The sequence below is a fragment of the Mixophyes fleayi genome, chromosome 1, assembly GCF_038048845.1.
Source record: "Mixophyes fleayi isolate aMixFle1 chromosome 1, aMixFle1.hap1, whole genome shotgun sequence".
Taxonomy (NCBI): Eukaryota; Metazoa; Chordata; class Amphibia; order Anura; family Limnodynastidae; genus Mixophyes; species Mixophyes fleayi.
In genome coordinates, this window is record NC_134402.1 from 83,401,795 (window position 1) to 83,415,253 (window position 13,459).

General features: G+C 41.0%; 1 protein-coding gene across 1 annotated transcript in view; it reads right to left on the bottom strand.

Moving 5' to 3' along the window:
* Positions 1-1,287: 1,287 nt before the first annotated feature.
* CEP44 (centrosomal protein 44) overlaps positions 1,288-13,459 on the bottom strand; it is a 56,601-nt gene continuing 44,429 nt past the window's right edge. Inside the window, exons 11-12 of the transcript XR_012688255.1 lie at positions 2,571-2,675; positions 1,288-1,374 (exon numbers count right to left, since the gene is read on the bottom strand). The gene's annotated coding sequence lies outside the window, so the exon portion shown is untranslated. The remainder of the gene's footprint in view (positions 1,375-2,570; positions 2,676-13,459) is intronic.

Consider the following 13,459-nt stretch of genomic DNA (forward strand, 5'->3'; position numbering starts at 1 on the left):
TCAGACCTCTCGTTGGTGTACGCTGGGCAGAACTTTGACCTGGGGAGCCTGTTCTGGGCCTTTTACTGGATGGATTTGGATAACAACTTCACAGACTGGTAACATTGGATCTCTTTAGACATACTAGGGGGTTGAGGTCCCAGTCAGACCTCCAGTTGGTGTACGCTGGGAAGAACTTTGACCTGGGGAGCCTGTTCTGGGCATTCCACTGGATGGATTTGGATAACATTTAATATAAAAACAAAAACGACACTGTGCAGCCACCGAATGGACCTCATGGGCTTGTTGGAAGAGCTGCTAAGCTGTTAATTATCTTGAAAATGTTGACAGTTACATCTACATAATTAACAAGACTTTGATCACTGGAGTGGCAATTGGGGTGTTTGAGAACGTAGGAAAGCACATTTCTATTTTATTTTAAAAACTACTTCAAACAAAGTATTGTACATGGGTTCTGTTCATTACAGTTGCCATTTTTTTGTGAGAAGTGCATTACATTACTTGGAGTGCACCTGCAAATGGGTTTCTCCATCAAATGGGTACAATAAATGTACAGGACAAGACCCAACCTCTGCCATTCGAGAAGTCTATTTCAAAGTGCACTCTGAGCAATGTAATAAAGAATTACACATTCACAATAGTGACATGTAATAAAAGAACCACAAACAAGGCTATGTAGAGCACTATTTTAGGAGAACAACTCAGGTTGCTTCCAAGTGGGGAGAAAATATTGTTATTGTTATCTTTGACTTATAAGGCGCCCCAAGGGTTCTTCCGCACTGTATGTTCGGCTTTGGAGGGGGTGAATGATATATGAACTCTAACATCGGAAATAAATGTAAAAAAAACATAGAAAAGAGGAAAATTAAATAAGGGAAAATATATTCAGACTTCACACTGGAAGCCTTAGATACCAAATTGAAGATTTGTTTAACATTTATGAATCTGGCTGCTATGGTAAACTAGGTCTCCTCCTCTACTACTGAAGTTATAATTGGGTGCTTTTAGCAGACAGCTTGAGTTTTATGTCTAAAGTTCAATATTTAAAAGGCTCACATGAGAAATGAAAAGAATGACATTTTAGTATGTACTTAAACAGGTTCTGGGATATAGAAAGATTGATCTAATCTGTAATACATACACCATCTGTAATTCTTAGCAGAACATAACATTGCAAGAAATCCTTAGACTTATCTGAGCATAGAAAGCATTTTATGAGTTTGCTGGGAAGCAGATCAGTGTTTAGTAAAGGATTAGACTTGGTCCCTGCTGGAGGTTGTAACTCATATCCATTTATTAGATTATTGGGTTTCATATTCGTTAAAGGTGGAACTCCAGAAATGTGCATGGAAGATTCAGTGTTTTTTACTTGCGCTGTCAAACAAACAATACATTATTTTACCTACAGAAGAGATGGGAACATGTTTGCCATCACCTGCAAGGGAGACACAATGGGACGTAATTTACAAACAAAACTACAAAATACATATGTGCAGTGACCATCACTGGCAATATTTAAAGCATGCTATATTAGTTACTTTAGTGACTTATATTAAACAATTTGTGAATATAGATGGGTGAAGTTCATGTACTTTATTCAAATGATTTTTACATCTGCACTGAAAACACCCTGCAGTCATTTTGTGCATTCTGGACTACAACCCCCTCCGTTCGATCCAGGTGGCAATATTGCATTGTATGAACGCTCTGGGGACACACACAACAAAAAAATGCCCAAACCTTTTAACTTTAGTTGAGACCACTCTAATCAAGGAAACCTGTTACAATACAGCGTTCAATGATTCAATTAAAGAGAACTTAGGGTTAGTGTATTAATCAGTGGTTATCTAAAGCCACTAATTTTATTTTGCCACCGTTATTTAAAACTGCAATTTTATTAAAGGCATAGCCCAGTGGATTAAGCCTTTAATATAAGTGGCATTTAAAATACAATAACAATCTACTCCATTTATATCTTGTATATACATTGGAAATAATTTCCCTAATAGATTAAAACAACTCAGTTAAAAATAGCAAATTTTAAAATAGCAAATTAAAAATCAGTTTGATACCCACTATGCATCTAAAATATATAGCGCTCTCCACAGTGAGATGTCTTCCTTTTTATTGGTATTGAATTGAAGATGTTACTCTCAATCTATCAAATTGGTCCATCTGTGTGACAGGTATTATTTTCACATATAAATGCCATAGTTAAACAAACTCATTCCAGGCACTGATCCACATGGGCCTCCACACCATTCTGCACTATTGCTTTAGGGGTCCCCTTGGGCTTTTTGACCCTGGAGAGCAGCCCAGTTTACCCCTTCCCCACAAAAGCTCTATTACAGTGCAAAGAACCCAAACAATTTTTTTTTAACACAAATATGCTTTTTAAAGTAACATACTTAGTAATACTTCAAGTGCATAGCATTGACTTGCTTCTGAGTTATTTAATATATTTAGCACTTTCTAGAAGTGCAGCCTGTTAGGGACAGGTTGTAAATCAAAATACTAGACTAGGACATGGAAATCTTCAATGTAAACAGCTTAGGCCAATTTGCACTTACAGTTTATAAGCTATTGCTTAATGATGCATTCTACCATTTTTATGGTAATTGATCCTCTGGGACGCACAGTTCTACAATGATTTTTCTTTCAACATCTGGCAGCACCTGTTAATATTAATAAATACAAGAAATAGGAAAAATATTTTTGTAAACAATAATTTTAAACGCATATGTTGAACTCATTATTTAGAAAATAAAATGAACCCTACTGTTAAATAGGGAATGTTCCCCCATTTAAAGCCCAGACACTATTGTATATCTGAGGCCCACTGATATTGAACAATGCAAGATCAAAGGCTAATGTATACCAAACACAAATGCAACTAACTTGTGGTTGTTAACTTGCGTTATTACTCCTATTTCACTGCATTGATTTCAATGTTTTTAAGTTGAGTTAAACGCATTTTGCAAACGCTAAGTTACCATTTGAAAAGCCACCTGTAACCACTCTTCTATCCATTTCTTAAAAATGTGAAGGTTGAGTTTGCACCTCTAATCCTGGACTGCTGTTGTGTATCCATGTTTGAGTTACAGATTACCAGTGATTATGGAAGGGGTGGCCAAACTTTTAGACTCAGTGATCTGCCGATTTAACGTCAAAAATATGGTCTGGGCGCACATAATGCTACAGCAACAGTGTTGGCATACCTTTCGCATAGTAGAGGGAATATATATAAATATTATATATATATATATATATATATATATATATATATTGAAAATTCGTAGCAGTCCAACTCATTACTGAATCAAATTCATAGATATTCCTGCTTAAAAATATAAACACTGGTTTATTGGGAATAATAATTAGAGCAGTGAGATCATCTGTGTGTGCAAGTCTGGGGAGGACACAGCCATGTGGATGCGCAAGTCAGGGAGGGCACAAGGATGTGTGTGCACAAGTCAGAGGTGGGCATAGGAGTGTGGATGCGCAAGTCAGGGAGGGCACAGGGATGTGTGTGCACAAGTCAGGGAGGGCAGAGGCATGTGTGTGTACAAGTCAGGAAGGGCACAGGGATGTGTGTGCACAGGTCAGGGATGTGTGCGTACAAGTCAGGGAGGGCACAGGAATGTGTGTGCACAAGTCAGAGAGAGCACAAGGATGTGTTTGCACAAATCAGGGAGGGCAGAAGCATGTGTGTGCACAAGTCATGGAGGACACAGGCATGTGTGTGTACAAGTCAGGGAGGGCACAGTCATGTGTGTGCACAAGTCAGGGAGGGCAGAGGCATGTGTGTGCACAAGTCAGGGAGGGCACAGGGATGTGTGTGCACATGTCAGGGAGGGGATAGGGATGTGTGTGCACAAGTCAGGGAGGGCACAGACGTGAGAGTGTGCAAGTCAGGGGATAGCACAGGTTAAAAACTCAACTTTCTGCATGATCAGTGTAGTACAGTTCACCAGTCACAGTGTACGTCCCCAATTGCAGATATCAATGAGTAGTATACTGGGGGCTCCAATGTGACAGCACAGCTTGGTAATTGCTGGCCACCTCCTACGTCCACAGGAGCAATAGTATATGGTGTTTAGTAGATGTTGCACTTGGGGGGAGGTGCGGACAGCAGTCTTGTAGTACCAGTGATCAAGGGCTGGTGGTCTAGAGGGGTGTTTCAGATGAATTGGGATCATCTGTATTTTTATGAGAGCATTCCCCCGAAGGGACTTACCATGTGTGATGATTTGGAAGCTGCACAGCCAGTAATGGCTGGTTGCTCATAGTGCAGGGGGAGTGTACAGGTCTAGGAAAGTAGTGCTTCCAATAGTTCTTATAGCAACTTGCAGCATCACCTCCCCTCCTTCCCACTGCGAGAAAGAAGTTAAATGGAGGCAGCAAGAACCCTGGAGCCGTTGCCAAGACAGGTATGGTGGAGTAGAGAAGACCGGGCTCTGGTAGTATGGGTCAGGGAAACTAATGCCATAATCTACCAGCTAACTGGCAAACATTTACTAGTAGATAGCGATCTATTGTTTAACTACCTCTGGATTGTGGTATTTACACTCGAACAATACATATTACTCATTGTTTCTTTAGTTTCTACATTTATGAGTGAACCTTCTTTCCCTTTCCTAAGATCTGCATCTAGTCCTTTTCAAAATCAAGGCTTGGCATTTAGAAAGGGGGTGTACAACCCATTTAAGTATTACTTGCATTTACTGAAATATAAGCAAGTGTCCCTTTAAATGAACTCCTTGCCTTGCTCAAAACAATCATCTATAGAAATATTAACAATTTTACAGTCAGTTATCTTCAGATACCCAAAATGATTTTTATATGCATACTGAATAATATTTCTAGATAGTCATTGATAATTTTTGCATTTTACTTTTAATCAATTAGTATTGCTATTGTGAATTTATATCTAAAAAATAATAACCCAAATAAGTGTAAAAATTAATTTGTGTAGTTGGGTCAAATCTGACCCCATTTTGTGTCATGACTTGCACCAGTGCGAATATTATTTCTTTCTCTAGGTTTTACAGTTAGCGCAGCACATAAAAGGAGGGGTTACCTCCTTCGCACATTATAATGGTCAGAGGTGACACATGCCAGTGCATCTCATGAACTTGTGGTGTGTCTAACAAATCATCGATTTCACATGTTTATGTCAAAGTTTCTTGCGTAATGTCGAGATGTTTGACCCAAAAAAAGTTGGAGGAAAAAGCAGAAAATGTGGATTTGGATTTTTTGATGCATTTAAATGCAGAATAACTAATTTTAACTTTGACCCCATTTCGAGCTAAAGTACACAAGAAAATATTTTGGGTATCCGAAAGTTATAGATTGATTTGAAGTGCATGTGAATAGATTATCGATTAGGGAATTTAGACTGTGAGCTCCAATGGGGCAGGGACTGATGTGAATGAGTTCTCTGTACAGCGCTGCGGAATTAGTGGCGCTATATAAATAAATGATGATGATGATGATGATGATTATCAGTATAGCTTTAATATCCATGAACATTGATGGCAATCTACTCCATTTATACCTTGTATATACACTCTAAATAATTTCCCTAATAGCTCAAAACAACTAATTTAAAAATAGTAGGAACAAAGGAAATTAACCAGAGTACAATCCAACAAATTACTGTATGTATTAATTTCTTTTATTTTTGTTTGTTATACCAGTTTGAATGCTGTTAAGCAAATATATTATTTGTGAGCTTTACTTTTATATTTTAAACCAGGGGATTTAAACGTACATGTGACAGCGGAAACATTTTCTAAACTAACCAATAAACCAAGTGACAATGGAAAACATGGTTCATAATTTATGAGCTCACTTTAGGCAAGAAATCTACAAGTCTAAGTCGGTAAATCTCTCTGCTTTGTATAATGACCCTTTTACTAGGGGAGTCAGAGAGAATAATCCTCTTATAAATCCTGTGACTTGTAAAGGGCAGGATGTTATTTTTTTTCCTCCTTCTCCGAGAAAACCAGCGCAGTTTAACAAGACTGTTTCGGGGCATATTTTAATGCTGATCTATTTAAACAAGAATAAAGATAACCCCGGGTTAATGGAAACAAATTAGTTTTTGCCTTTTTTGTCACAAAATGAATCCTCCTGGCTTATCCCTACTGTACACGTCTGTTCTTTTAGAGAAATGTGTCATTATGCTGAACTGTGTCTGTTACTTTAATTGAGCAACTGGGTCAGCTAAACCTTAAACAAATCACCTTTACAAAGTTTATAACACATACCAGTAACATATGTGACAATTACAACATGCAGATGCTGCTGTGCATGATGATTATGTTATCATAGTTTATGTAGGTGTGTGTGTGTGTGTGTGTGTGTGTGTGTGTTTTATGCACATACCATAGTGATGCGTTAGATTACAGTCAACCCAACATAATTTACGTTCTCTGATTTTACTCTTTTTATCAGTCACCTTATTCCCTAATGCAATCCACTGGGCCAGTTATATAACAAGTTTTATCTCTGCAGATGGAAGTTTTTCATGGACAGTGTGCTATCAATTTGACTAACTAATCATGGGTGCAGGGTCTAAAGGGTACCGCAGTTTTCACCAGAGACCCCTTCAAGGGAGTGATGGGTGTCAACCATGAGGAACCCAGATTGCAGCATTCAAGCTTGTGTCATGGGCAGTGTCGGACTGGCCCACAGGACTACCGGAAAAATCACCGGTAGGCCCCTCTGCCTTTTGACCACACCCCCTTCTAGAAGTGGGCGGAGCCCATTCAGCTCACATGTTCGGTATCCCCGCTGCCCTCCCCGGCGTCCCTGCTGCTGTGTGTACAGAGTTCATCTCGTCTGCTTGTTATAAACCTTTGTAATCATTCTCACTGCCAGCCTGGTGTGGAGAGTTCCCCAATCACCATCCTGATATCACCCGTGTTACACGCAGTACGTGTGCCCAGATCCTCCCAGCGTGTTAGACAGAGGAGCGTGTGCCTGCTGGGAGACCAGGTCCGGGGATTCTTGTCAGATATTTCCAGATAAGGTTTGACCACAGGGAACAGTTCCCCCTACGCACATCAGACTTCTTGTCTGTAAGTGTGTTACACACAAACTGTCTGAGCGTGAGCGGAATAATAAAGGGAATACTCGTAGAATATTTAACTTAAACCAGGAATTAATGAATGGCTGCTGAACATACGTATCCTGTCATCCAGCCGGCAGCCACGTTCTGGATCAAAGGGGGGGGGGGTCAGCTCACCTGGTGATCGGCGTCCCTGCTGCTACAGATGACTGGCTACAGTCATCTTTCAAATGCGATCGCAGCTGCGATCATGTGACCTGCCCCCTCCTCCTCCTGTCAGCTGACTGTCTTATGATCCCGCCGCCGCTGAAGGACTAAGGAGCAGAGGCTGCATCAATCCAAATATGGGTAAGTAGATTTTCTTTTTTTTATTTAATATTATTGGATATGTCTTTTAATTTCCTCCAAATTCCAGGACTTTCACTTGACACAGAATTATCTTATATATATATCCTCCATCTGTTCTCTAGCTACTGGGTAAGCAGAGGCTTACTGCAGAGAATATATATATATATATATATATATATATATATATATATATATATATATATATATCTATATCTATATATATATCTATATTAGTGTGTGCGCGAATTAAGAGAGCACTATTCCATGGCATAAGTGAATTTGGGGGCACTATTGAGGGTATAATTTGAATTGGGGACACTATTGTGGGCATAATATGAATTGGGGACAGTATTACGTGGCATATGTGAATTTCGAGTACTACTGTGTGTCATAACATTGTTTGGGGCACTACTGTGTGGAGTAACATTGTTTGGGGCACTACTGTGTGGAGTAACATTGTTTGGGGCACTACTGTGTGGCATAATATTGTTTTGGGGCACTACTATGTGGCATAGGGGGGCTGCCTATCTATATTAAACTATAGTGAGGGGGGGGCTGCCTATGCTAAACTATAATTAGAGGGGGCTGCCTTTGCTAAACTATAGGGAGGGGGGTTGTACAGAGAACACTATAGGGAGGGGGTGTTGGGACCTTTAATTTAATGCTGGGGTGGTTTGGGTCTATAATTGAATGTAGGGCTGAGTGTGGTGAGGAGGGCTATCTATTAAATGTGAATATTAATAATTAATGTGGGAAATGGATGTATTAAACGTAAATGCTATTAATTTCTTGCTGGGGCTGTTTGGAGGGAGGGTAATAGGTTTATTTATTAAATGGGAATAGTATTAATTTAATGTTGGGGTCGGTTAGAGGGAAATAGATCTATTTATCAAATGTGAGTACTATTACTTTAATGTTGGGGCTGGAGAGAGGCCTATTTATTAAATGTGGGTGCTGTTTATTTAATAGCGGGGATGGTTGGTGTTTTCTAAATGTATCCATTATTTTTTCCAAATAGGACCCTCAACATTCCAGGATACAGACAAGCCGCAACTAAAGAAACCAGAAGCCACAGGTGGTAAAAGTGACAACAACAGGTAGGACAGTTTGTCAAATGTTCTGAGTCTAGTGCAAGCTTAGCTAACCTGTGGCACTCCAAGTGTTGTGAAACTACAAGTTCCAGCATACCCTTCCAGCAATAAGCTGCTATATATTGGCAAAGCATGCTGGGGCTTGTAGTTTCACAACACCTGGAGTGCCACAGGTTAGCCAAGCCTGGTTTACTGGAACAATCCCAATTTTTGGTGACTGTTCTACCCAATCTAAGGGGCAGGTCAAGACTGTGTACTCTATATACACACTGCATTCTTTATATACTACCCTATGGTACTAGCTGTCCTTCGTGAGCTGACCACTCCCCCTCTAGTGTCTGGTCCCGCCTCTATGATGGCCGGCCACACCCCCACTGGTGGGCCCCTAGCGTTGCAGTCCCCCGGTGGGCCCTTCATGCCCCAGTCCGACACTGGTCATGGGACACAATGGGCCTGATTCATTAAGGAAAGTAAGGCAGGAAAAGGAGTAAGTTTTCTCCTGGACAAACCATGTTACAATGCAATGTGTGCAGATGAGTTTATTATTTTAAATATACGTAAGTAAAATACTGGCTGTTTTTTCATGTAGCGCACAATTACCTGATACCTTTATTTGTTCATTGAAATTTAAAGTTGATCTAGGGCAGGGTTTCCCAAACCCAGTCCTCAAGGCTCCCTAACAGTGCAGGTTTTCCATATCTCCTTGCTGGAGCACTGGTGTATTCATTACTGACTGACACATTGTAACAGATCCACAGGTGGTCCTAATTATGTCACATGTGATCCGGAAAACCTGCACTGTTAGGGAGCCCTGAGGACTGGGTTTGGGAAACCCTGATCTAGGGCATTCCCTACCCCAAATATAAATCTGCCATCACTTTTTAAATGTACCTCTCCCTCCAATGCAACATGGTTTTGCCAAGGTGCAAAGTTACTACTTTTTATTAGCCATATTCTGTCACCAGATATTAATGGGGTCACCTTTCTATGGCATTAAGATGTTTCCCTATTTGACAGGAGAAAGCTTTGTGAACATATTGAATTTTGGGGCCAAACACATGGGTGACAGTAGAATATGGTGGAGAAATCCCAAAGAAGAGGAAGAAGCTGGATTATGGTTTTAGTACCATTGACAATTAAGAAAGTTGTTTTGTTCAGAAGAGCCATGGGGTGATTGTTCTGGGTGAACTCCACCCTGGAAAGCAGATCAACCTTGTCATTATGGTGAGAAGACATGTACATTCTTAGGTATTGTTCCAGGATCGGCTTAAATTTTTCAGTTTTTCTGTTGGATTGTGGATGTAACGTTAAAGTTTAACTCAACTGAATCTCTGGAAAAAGGTTCTCCAAACCATAACATAAATTGCATTCTGCAGTACAAAAGAATTTGAAAGGGTTGGTCATGTAAACAACCACAGCCTAAATGGTAGTAAAGCCTCTGGAAGAAGGAAGATTATATATGATCATTTATTTATGTTTCACTCCCATATTACAAAGCACTTAAAAAAGACTATGTAATCATTCACACCTGTCCCTGCCACATTGGAGCCTACAGCCTGCAGTCTACATTCTCTAACACACAAGGGTCATTTTTTTCATAAGCCAATTAACCTGTCAGTTTGCTTTTGGACTGTGGGAGGAAACCGAAGCACACGGAAGAAACCCACACAAACAGAACATACAAAGTCCGCACAAATAGTGCCCTGGTTAGTAGTAAACCCATGTCATCTGTAGTATAATCTGTACAGATATGAGTCAGTCCAACAACAAGCATGTTTTTTTTGTGGTAAGTGATGTCAATTATGTGTACATTTTATTTAGTAACTAATATTGACTGTGTTTGGAAATTTACCTTGAGGGTAAACAGTACACACACTATGTGGTGGAAGCAGCTAATTTCACCATAGGATGCTTTTGTATAGTATGTAAAGGCCATTATTCTCTGTAAAGAAATTGTACAGTATTACTACTTTTGTTTAACAGTTGGTGAAGCTTTTATGTCCAGTATTCACCGCATGGGATCTGATACATTCATTGTATCCTATGAAATAAATATTTTCCTATGCGATGGCCGTGGGTCCAAAGCATAAGGATTTTATTCGTAAAATAGATTACAGGGCAAAGCATTGCATGCCTACGCCTGCGCGGTCGGCACCGACAACAAGCTTCAATGAGAAGTCTCTGGTTTAGAAAGCCAGATATGAACAATTTACACACACTAGTCATAAAAAGCAGTGACATCACAAATACAGTTACAGTATTAAGGTCCATATAAATAGGTTGATTGGTCATGACCTCCCAAGAACTTGACGCCCCATTGGCTGATTTCTCTGGTCACTGTTCCATGAGGTGGGGGTCATCTCTTCCTGTGTGCCCAGGTGTCCTTCCTCAGGCTTCTGCCTTTGGACCTGTATAAACTGATTCTTTAATGACATCTATGGAGCTGTTATTTGGTGTATAAAAAAGTAATATTAGTTATACCTAGCATTTGCCATGTGCGAACGCTTCATAAATACTATCGAAAATGTTCTCCTGCGATTGCAAACACAATGAGGCCAAACTCAATTTCAGTTAATATAAAATATAATGTGGTGGAAAAGATAATTAACATTTCCAACATTATATTTCATGAAAGGAATAGATTAAACTTATTTAAATGTTGCTAAGATAATGATTCATTTGCTTATTCATCGCATCATAACTGATATTTGTGTGCAGAAATTATTGATTACCACCTTCATCCAGTTATCGAACTTCATCAAATCCCTTCATATATCTTTTGCCCTGTGTCTTATCTAATTAAAAATTCAGCCCTGGAGTGGACTGCTTCTTAGGTGCAGCTATTACCTTGTTTAAAATATTTCTTTATGAACAATACATTTATAGAAATGTCTGTAATAAAGATAGAGACTCAACAGTTTTTATTGCATCATCAGGACCCATATATGGAACATTCCTGATAGGGAACATCTTTACTAATAACCTATGAACAGGATAATTAGATCGGTATGTTTAGGAGCTGTTTGGCACCAGTTATCAAGTGAGATTTTCAGTTTGACCTAGATCAAATTGACCTAGACCAAATTGACAGTTCACTGCATTGTGGGGACATTTCATGTATTCTGGTATGGATGGCTTTCAGTGCATATGGCTAGGCGATGAATCATGCGATGCAATCATGCTTTCCAGGCACCCTGCATGTATAACGGACTTACCCCGCTGCTCCGGAAGCCGCACTTCCGCATCCAAGACCACGTGACCGCACCCGGAGGCGGTCACATGACCTCAACCTAGAGACGGGGATTTTGAATCCCTGTCAGGATAAAAACCTCACTCTGACACTCGCTGAGTGTCAGAGCAACACTTAACTGTTCCTGGCTCCTGTGCTTCGTGGATTGCTGTGTCTTCCAGTCTCTTGTGTCTTCCTGTGTGCTGATCTCTGCCTGTTTGACTACTCTGGCTCTCCTATCCCTGTGTACCGACCCGGCTTGCTGACCATTCCTCTGTTCTTGTGACCCGTGTACCGAACCTGGCTTGTTGACTCCGCAACCTCCGCTCCACTCCGCTGTACTACATCTTGGGGCGAACCTGAGGACCGCGACCTGCGACTCCTGGCAGCAAAGCCCACCCCGCCTTGCGGCGGTTCTTGGTGAACACCGGGGAGATCGTTAGACTCCGCACATCAGGTAAGCCAGCGCTAATCAAGATTAGTAGTAGAAGTATCCAGAATCTGTTACAGTTTGCTCTGACCATGGATGCCACAGCTAAAGATCTGTTGGAGCATTTAGTGGGAAGGATGGATAAGCAAGAGGCTAACCAAGAGCAACTTTTAAAATTCCTCAATAGTCTATCTACCTGGTTGGATGTTGTCCAGAACACCCTAGTGGCTGGTGGACCACCTGGGCCGGCAGTGGCCCCTGAACCTCAGGTCGTAGCAGCAGCTTCTTCCTCGCAGTTACGGATACCTAACCCACTCAAGTTCAATGGGGACCCCAAATACTGCAGAGGATTTTTAAATCAATGCTCCATACAATTCGAGCTATTACCAGGGAACTTCCCTTCCGAAAAAACGAAAGTGTCCTATGTGATTTCTTTATTGTCCGGTCAAGCCTTAGCATGGGCTTCCCCTTTATGGGAGAGAGATGATCCCATTCTATATAACTTCAGCGTCTTTTTGTCCACTTTCAAGAAAATATTTGATGAGCCAGGAAGGGTGTCCAATGCCGCTTCCGGCTTATTACGTCTTCGCCAGGGAAACCAGTCTGTGGGACAGTATGCGGTCCACTTCAGAACTATGGCCTCTGAACTTAGCTGGAACGATGAGGCCCTAGTAGCTACATTCGGCAGGGCCTTTCAGACCGGATGAAAGACGAGCTGGTATCTCAGGAACTCCCTACGTCTTTGGATGATATTATCTCTCTCTGTGTCAAGGTTGATTTGCTTTTTAAGGAACGTAATTCCGAGAAGGAACAATCTCGGTGTAGTATGATTCGCTTGGCCCCCAACTTCCAAACCCCTGTTCTTCCTCCAGAAGAGCCCATGCAACTGGGAGGACCCGACTGTCAGCCGAAGAAAGGGAGAGGAGATTTTGGAACAAGTTGTGTTTATATTGCGGGGAGGGCGGCCATCTTCTGAGTTCTTGTTCTAAACGCCCGGGAATCGACAGGGCCTAACGAGTTCAGGAGCTGTATCGTTGGGCCTCTTCTCTCAGTGTCAGTCAGTTCCTGGTAGTAATGATTGCCTGTCTATTCCCATTTCCCTTCAGTTAGGACAAAAGACTTTCCTGCAGTCGGCACTTCTTGATTCCAGAGCCGCAGGAAATTTTATCTCTGCCGCAGTAGTTAAACAATTTGTTATTCCCACACAAGCTTTGGAACAACCCATCTCTCTGCTGGCCATTGATGGGGGAAGAATTCCTGAGTGGTCCATTGTGGTACGCACCATT